The sequence below is a fragment of the Gossypium hirsutum genome, chromosome A09 (genome assembly GCF_007990345.1).
Source record: "Gossypium hirsutum isolate 1008001.06 chromosome A09, Gossypium_hirsutum_v2.1, whole genome shotgun sequence".
NCBI classification, from domain to species: domain Eukaryota; kingdom Viridiplantae; phylum Streptophyta; class Magnoliopsida; order Malvales; family Malvaceae; genus Gossypium; species Gossypium hirsutum.
Genome location: NC_053432.1, coordinates 78979625 through 78988921, shown reverse-complemented (window position 1 = coordinate 78988921; position 9297 = coordinate 78979625). Strand labels below are relative to the sequence as shown.

Below are 9297 nucleotides of genomic sequence, written 5' to 3'. Positions count from 1 at the left end.
TCCAAAAGTGCTTTTGAGTCAGAAGTGTTTTTGAAAAGCAATGCAGAACTGGGCCTTAATGGTGAACTGAACAAGCAAAAGTAAAATGAAAAGACATAGCCTCTGTAACCCTTCTTCTCCCTTCTTCTTTTCTGTTGAAAGGAATACCCCTGTATCAGCCAATCAAGAGACCCATTTTCTCCCCAAATCAACCCTTCAAGAACCACAGTCTCTTTCAAAATCGCAAGTTCTTCGGGCAAACAAACACCACAGAGCCCGAACTCTACCTCTCTATCTAACTGTCAGGAGTACCATTTCTCCTCTCTTGATTTGCCAGGATCTCCACTATATGCAGCACCTCCTCTATCCAGAACCGAGGATGCTCGTAATGCCCTCATTCCTTTGCCATCACATGAGCAGCTTTGTTGGCCTCCCTTGGTGCATGTTTGAAACTCTAAAGTTGTAACTTCTCCCCTTAATTTCTTTAATCAAGTTACTAATACACGATCTATCTTCTTTCGCAGAGTTCAGTTTGCATATTACGGTTAGCGCATCCCCTTCTATGCATATGTCTTGGAACCCCATATCTTCAACCATAATAAAGGCTTGCAGACACGCCCTTGCCTCGACCATCACTGGGCCTGAAATGTTTTCCTATGGGTAGGTACAGGCTGCCATTATTAAACCTTCCTTGTTTTGTGCTATGATTCCTGAGATAAAATATCTTGTTATTTGATTAAAAGAAGCGTCAAAATTGATTTTTATGGTGTCATTGTCTGGTGGTTCCCAAACTGAATGTCTAACATCACATGTATTCTTTAATCTTCCCACCATAAGAGATGTTTCTGCATAGTAGGCCTTAATGAATCCCACAACTTCAGGTACTTGCTCTCGTTCACCATCATGATAGAGTTTGTTGCGATTATACCAAATTGCCCAATATGCGATAGATTTGATTTTACATGCTTCTGTGCTATAGTTTTCAAATTATGTTGCTAACCAATTTTTCCAACTAGACTCTTACATGTTGGACCTGTCACTCCTAAAACCCGCAAAACCTGCTGCGTGAAGGTGCAGGCTTTAAAGAGATGGTCCACCGATTCCTTCTCAGTTTGGCACACCGGGCATAAAGTGTTGACAACCAGATTACGGATTTTTAGATTATGTAAAGTATGTTGATAGTCATTATCAATTCTCCATATAAGAATGCGTATTTTACTTGGAATCTTGAGCTCCCAAAGTCTTGTAAAGAAAGTAGTAGGGATTTCATTATTTATTCTTGTACCCCCTTTGTAATAAGCCATCTGTAGCCACTTTTTGCTGTGTATATCCCAGAATTGTCACCTCGCCATACTGGTATATCCTGTAGACTACTGTTCACCAAAGGGATTGAGATAATGTTCTTTAGCTGCTCCTCTCTGAATAACGTGTGAATTATTTCTTGCTTCCAGGTATTAGTTTCCTTGTTAATTAAATCAGAAACTTGAGAGTACCTGATATCTATATTTTGACATTTTAATCTGCCATTGCCAGGTCCAGGAAGCCAGCTATCATTCCAAATATTGACTGATACCCCATTACCAATTCGCCATCCCATCCCTTCCTCGAGAAGATGTTTGGCTCCCTAAATACTGCGCCAGGTATACTAAGGGTAAGAACCTAACCATGCACTCATAAATCCTCGTTTGGGAAATACTTAGCTTTCATTACAAGCGCAAACAAATAATCGGGTTGCATAATAAGTTTCGACCCCTACTTCGTTAACAAGGCCAAATCGAATTTTGACAGATCTTTAAACCCTAACCCTCCATTCGCTTTGGGGATGCACAATTCACTCCATTTGCACCAGTGAATACATTTATTTGTTTTTGAATTATGACACCAAAATTTGCTCATTAAATTCTTGAGTTCTTGACAAAATGAAATTGGTAACTTAAAACATTATATTGTGTAGACTGGGATTGCTTGTAAAATAGATTTTAAAAATACCTCCTTACCTCCAGCCGATAATAATCTCATATTCCAATTACTCAACAACTTCACACATCGCTTTTTAATAGCCACAAAAGTGTGCTTTTTTTTATGGCCCACCATAGTTGGCAACCTCAAATAATTCTCCAAATTATTGGAAATTCTTACTTCTAAAATTCTTCCCACCTGAGCCTGTGTAGCCAAATCAACATTACCGCTGAAATAGATAAGAGACTTATCAAAATTGACCAATTACCCTGAAACCTTTTCATACTCTTGGATCACACGTTTCATACTATTTGCCCCTTCAACTGAAGCCTCTCCAAACAGTACACTATCGTTTGCAAAAAACAGATGTGACATCGAAACGTTTTCTCTTCCCATCTTTGTCTCAGAAAACCTCCTTTCCCATTTTGCAAGCACAATTAGCCTTGGAAATCCTTCCGCGCAAATGAGAAACAAATACGAACTTAATGGATCACATTGTCTTAGCCCTCGTTGAGGCCTGAATTCTTCTCCATTCTTCCCATTGATCACCACTGCATATACTACACTAGTAATGCATCTCATAATAAGTAAAATCCAATCCTCACAAAAGCCCATATTGCGCATCATTTTTTCTAAAAAACTCAATTCAATCCTGTCAAATGCTTTACTCATATCCAGTTTTAACGAGAAGTTTTTTTTCGATGTCCCTCTTCTTTTTTTGAAAGAATGCAAGATTTCATATGCCACAAATATGTTGTATGTGATTTGTCTTCCATGTACAAACGCCCCTTATGTACCATCAATACATAAATCAAGTACCTATCGAAAACGATTAACAAGAACTTTTGAAACAATTTTATAAATCATATTACAAAGACTAATAGGAATAAACTTGTTCATTGACTTTGGCGATTTCTCTTTAGAAATAAGGACGATGCTCGTATTATTTATCTCCTCTATGTTTCTTTGAACGTTATGAATGTCCAAGCAATGTCTAATAACTCCCTCTCCAACAATATGCCAGTATTTTTGATAGAAAATTACCGAAAATTCGTCCTGCCCTGGTGCCTTAAGGGGTGCTATGGATTTTACTGCCTTAACAACTTATTCTTCTTTAAAATCTTCCATTAAAATATCGTTGTGTTCATCCGTGATGTAAGGTAAAAAAGACTCAAGCAAACTATCACAATTACTTACTTGTTTAGATGAGAATAAATCTTTGAAGTACTTTGTAGCCAAATTAGATATTTCATCCTCATCAGTAACCAAGTTCCCAGCTTCATTTTCCCGCCCCTTAATCATGTTTTTCCTTCTTTGGTGTGTCGCACTATTGTGAAAGGATGCTGTATTCCTGTCTCCCATACGAAGCCAGTTCACTCTTGCCCTTTGGTCCCAGAAAACTCTTCTTTATTTGCTTCAAAATTCAATTCTAATTTAATCTCTATAATTTCCTCCAAAACTGCATCATTGATTTTGCTAGCATCTAGTTCCAGCAATCTGCCATTTAATATTTCTGTTTGTCAATCTTTTATCTTTTTCTCATTTTTTGCTCAAATACTCAAATTTGACCCCACTTTCTTCAGCTTCTCTAGCACATCCAGACTATTTGAATTCCATTCTCGTTTTAACCATTCTTCAAGTTCATCGTTCAAAATCCAGTTTGCATTAAAACGAAAATGCCACTGTTTTACCCCTTATTGTATACTCTCATCCCCAAATGTATCCACAACAACCGGATAGTGATTTGAAAAACTATGTTGTAAGTGGTTGACCTTATACCTTGGAAAAAGATCCCACTACTTTGTATTTGCTACTCCTCTATCTTAAAGGTGTGCATGGGTCGAGCTACCCTGCTCGACCCAAAGGCCTGCCCAAAAATAAGAGGGTTCGGGTAAAAATATAGGCTTGAAATATGGGTTTGGGTAAAAAAATATGGCCGGTTTAGAAAACGGGTTGGGCCTTGGGTAAAACTTTTTTGGCCTGGGCCTGGCCCGAATTATATGCTATATATATTTTTATTTTTAATCATATTTATATTTTATTTTTAATTTTAATATAACCACTTTTTATTATATTTTCAATTTGTGTATTCTTTTAAGAATTGTTTTAGTCTCATTTTTTTATTTGTTTCTTGTTTTAATATTTATTTTTATGTTTTTAAATGTATTTGATTTATTATATTTTAAAATTTTTTATTTAATGAAATAAGCTAAAAAAAAATTAATATGGGCTGGGCCTTGCAGGGCTCGGGCTTAACCATTTTATTTGGGGCCGGGCTTGGATAAATTTTTAGGCCCATATTTCGGGTCGGGCCTGGCATGTGTAACAGCCGGATTTAGACCCTAATCGGAATGGTGGTTTCGGGACCACGAATCCGAGTAAAAAATATATAAAAATTATTTTTTGTGTTTATTTTGTGTGAGTTTATATCTGTAAAATTTTCGTGATTTAATTTTGTCGTTTAGGTATCCGATTAAATATAAGGACTTAATCGTGTAAAATAAAAATTAGATGGTAACTTGTATAAGGGTCGAATTACTAATGGTTTTCTAATTTGGGGTATTTATGTTGAAATTATTCCATTAACATGATGTTTGGACGGTAATGGACATATGCTATATAATTTCATTATTATTTCATTAAGGATAATTAGGTAAATTAGTAATAAGTTAATATATATGTTAATATATCATAAAATAAAACTATGTATTCTTTATTCATTCTTTTTAACTGAAGCTAAAACAAAGAAAAAGAAAGAAGCCAAGCTAGGGTTCAGCATATATTCAAGCTCAATCAAGGTTCGTTTTTGTTCGGTTTTTGATAATTTTTACGTTTTTGAGATCGTTGCTTAGTAATCTTCAAGACCCATGCTTTAATTTTTGATTTTGATGAATATTTTGAGTTGTGCCATTGTTGATAGCTTGTGATTTTTGTTGTTTGATGATGAAATATGAAAGATATGTTTTAAATTAACCTATTTTCTATTGGATTTTTTGATGATTTTGAGTAATTAGGACTAAATTTCAAAAATAATAATTTTAGGGACTAAAATGTAAAATCAATGAAATATATGGGTTGGTATGAGTATGGGTAAAATTCGGCCCAACATGAGTATAAGGAAATTTTGCATATTTCGTATTTTGTGCAATAGGGACTAAATTGTAAAAATTGTAAATGTTAGGGGTAAATGGTAATTTTTCCTTTTATGTGTTTTTGGACTAAATTGAATGAAATATGTTTGAGTGAGCTTAATTTGAATATGTTTAGATCAAGAACCAAAGAAATTAAATTTGGAATGGGGGAAAACGAAAGTCGTCGACTAGCTGCCCTGTTCCGTTTTATAACGTCCGAGATAAGTTTATAAGAAAATAGACGTACTTAATTGTAATTAAATGTAAAGTATATATGATGATATGAAATATATGAATTAATATGTGCTAATTCCGAATATGTAAGCATGTGACTATGTTCGTGCAATCGTTTCGACCGAGTTACGACGTCCGAAAGCCCCATATGAACCTTAGGAATAGTTAGGATACATATGTTATGACATAGGATTCTGATATATGTGTGCGAGTAAGACCATGGCATCGATATGTGATTCCGATTTGTGTTTACGAGTAAGACCCTGTCTGGGACAGTGGCATCGATATGTGACTACATGTAAGACCATGTCAGGGACGTTGGCATTGTACGACTTGTGTGATTATCCGAGTGTCCTATCCAATTCCGAATAGTTCATTGGGAAAAGGTATAATAAGTTCGAATGTGTAAAACGAGCTATATGTCAAGTAAGGATTAACTTGTCACCTACTTGAGAAAAAGGTAAGTAAAAACCTTGGCTATTTGTTACGAATCCTGTAAGTGGAAATTAAGAAAATATGTGTATATGATATGTGTTTTTGTTTTGTGAATGAGTAGTAAGCATGTTATGATAGTTCTTATGTATATGTGTTCAAATGATAAGATACATATTCGGTTATATGGTTAATATATGTATATGAAATTATATTAAGCCATATGAGTTTTGTGGTTGTGTATGTGAACTAGGTGTATAATGAATATTTGGCTGTGAAGGTTAAATGTCAATATATAAATTTTGGCTATATAAACATTCGATCAAGGTGATAATATAAATGAAAATAATTTTATATGTTTATATATATATACTTGATATGAATATATGTATTTATAAACGATTGGATCTAAATGTGAAATGATAAAATAATTTGGTTCTTTTTAGTTAAATTGTTAACTCCATTGGGTTATTTATTTGCATATGACTTACTAAGTTGTGATAGCTTACTCTGTGTGTTGTGTTTAATCTGTTTTATAAATTTTGGAGTCAAGCTACAAGCTCAAGGACCGTCAGCCAAGTTCATCACACTATCTACTATTTTGGTACCTTATAAGCTAAACTTAAATTATGGCATGTATAGGCTGGCTTTGGGGTTAATTATTTTGAAAATGTTTGTATATTAGCCATGCGAAAATGGCTTAACTACCTTGCTTGATTTTGGTTTCGGTTTAGTTATAGTTTGAGTCTATTTTGGGTCAAGATGCCGTATGCTATGAACATTTATATGTGGTGCTATGTGATTGTATATTAAGGTTGGTTTGTGACTTAGTAAGTGACATGGTGGAATCGGTCATAAGCATGTTAAGTTAGTTTGGATGTGATTAAGTTAAGATGAAGTATACATATGTGAATTTGCTTTTTATGCTTTGGCTTAAGCTCGTATGTGCATAGATATAATACTTAGTGAGCTTAGATTTAAGTATTACCATTCGGTGATGAAAGGTAACAGGTATTAAATACATTTTAAAATTGTTTTCGTTAATTATTTGGCATGTACGCATAAGTTAAGTGTGGCCTTAAAATTTTGGATAAATGAGCATTAATTACATATATATATTGATAGTAGGTACGACCATGTTATATAGCACCAATGATGCATATGTGATTTTTATTTAAATTATGTACTATGAATTTTTTTAGTTTATATAGGAGAGTATGCAAAGGTTGTTATTTGTGATTTAATGGCAGGTTGATAATATAATGAATTTTGCATGATTTGATATTAAATTATCATTAGGGTTCTTTAAAGGGTTTATGCTAAATGGTAACATGTGTTTAAGCTCTATAACATATGTGCGTCATTTATGTAATGGTGATTTATTAACTTGAAATTATGACTTGCCTTATTGTTTTATTCGGTTATGTTTAGTTATACCTACTTCCATGTTTATATATATTTAATGGGTGTATTAGATAACCTTAATGTATGACCTATGAACAACATAATAATTAATAAAGTAATGCCACATAAATAAATAAAAAGGAAGGTAATGACATTTGTTTTAATTAATGTAAAATTTGTGTATACGCGCGATATTTATAAAACAAGTCTAATATTCAATAATAAAGTTATGGATGTGTTCCATGTTCTGTATATGTATAAAATGTTTAACTTATATATATATTGGGTTATATATTATTTATGCTGCGTTGTGCATGTTAAATTTTCTTTTAGATTTATTGAATTGAGTTATAAGCATATATGTGATCTGAATCTTGAATTGCAATTTATAATGAACATTTGTATGAATAATTGTATGATCGGTAATATCTCATAACCCTAATTCGGCGATGGATACGGGCTAAGGGTGTTACAACATGAGCCTAAAAAACAGGGCTTAAAAAACAGAACCGAACCCGGCCCAGCCCGACCCATGCACACCTTTACTCTGTCCAACCTTTCTCTAATATTGTTATCAACCAGAGGACCTCTCTCCCAAGTATACCACTGGCCAGAAAACCCCAAATCATATAACTCACAATATTCAAATGCCTCCCTGAATGTTGCCATTTGTCTTTCCTCTCAAATTCTCCCCCCTTTTTTCTCGAAAGAGAAAAGAATTTCATTAAAATCTCCGGTAATCAGCCATGGCTTGCTATTATCGCATTTCAGTAATCTTAACAGTTCCTAAGACTCTTTTCTTTCATTCTTCACTAGCGCTCCGTAAAATCCTGTAAATCTTCATGTAACCATCTTATCTTCATTCTCTACCTTTACATCAATATGAGATTTAGAAAAGCTTTTCATAGTTAAATTCAATCCCTCATTCCACCCTAATGATAACCCTCCTCTCGTGCCTACTACCACAACTTCGATACCATTCATAACACCACATTGCCTTCTTTTGATTCCATCAGTTTACTTGTGACCTTTGTTTCCATAAGAAACAAAATTTGGGGTCAAATATTTCTCAACTTGTTTTTGAGACATCGAACTGTTCATGGTTGCCCCAAATCACGAACGTTCCAGCCTAGAATTTTCATTGTGCCCGGTCAACCACTTTTTGAGTGGTTGCTAATATATTGTTCTTTATATCTCCCTCTGATATACCCTAATATCAGCCAGGAGTTCCCTTTCTGGATTAAACCTCTGCCTCTTTTTTCCATCCACAAATTCCACTGGTATGTCTTCCAACTCCTCTTCAATCTCTGTTCCCTCCAAATGCCTCGGACTACCTCGATATAACATCCTTAACCCGTATCCGTTGCAGAACAGGGTTTCAGAGCATTACTATCATTTGCATATCACTTAAAAAAAATTTTAAATACTTACCGATTCAATGCATCATATAAATAAATATATTACCATTCAATCAATAGTTTGGCACTTGTATAAGCATCAGACAGCAACATTGTTAGTATACTTGCACATATCTCATATAAATTCAACATTGATATATCTATTTTCTCGACATATCGCACTTGAGTTTAATAATAGTCTCAACTTACATGACTTCCTTGTATCAGCATATCAAAGATAATCATATATGTACATGTCATGAAGCATATCATGCTCTTACCGTTTCTTCATAAGCATGTATCATTCATTTCATTATATCAATATTTCATGCTCCATCATTTCCATATATTTTATGTATATTTATTCCGATAATAGCTTATATCTTAACATAAATTATATTCTATGTACTTATACTTATTTTGTTTATCTATCTTCATAATTATTTCATACAACTATTTTGTACATATATTTCCATATGACCAGTTCTTATAAACATTTCAAACAACCATTTCATAAAATCATTCGTCATCTGATACATATTACCTGAATATCAATTGTTCAACAGATGTCATAGCGTCTCCCATCCACGGTCTTATTTATCTTTGACATGATGCCATAGTGTCTTTCAACTATGGTCTTACTCATTTTCTGTCATGTTGCCATGATATCTTTCAACCATGGTCTTGTTCATTTCATATCACGTTGCCATGGTATCTTTCAACCATGGTCTTACACATTTTCTATTAGGTTGCCATGGTAT

The 9297-nt window shown here is 33.9% G+C and overlaps 1 long non-coding RNA gene across 2 annotated transcripts; it reads left to right on the top strand.

Annotated features, from left to right (window-relative positions):
- On the top strand, nucleotides 1-1427 carry LOC121206257 (uncharacterized). 2 transcript variants are annotated; one of them, XR_005901320.1, is made up of 3 exons: nucleotides 1-417; nucleotides 504-639; nucleotides 996-1427. It is a non-coding gene; the product is annotated as an uncharacterized lncRNA (long non-coding RNA). The 2 variants fall into 2 exon arrangements; XR_005901319.1 differs by having other exon boundaries at nucleotides 504-1427.
- The last annotated feature ends 7870 nt before the right edge of the window (nucleotides 1428-9297 follow it).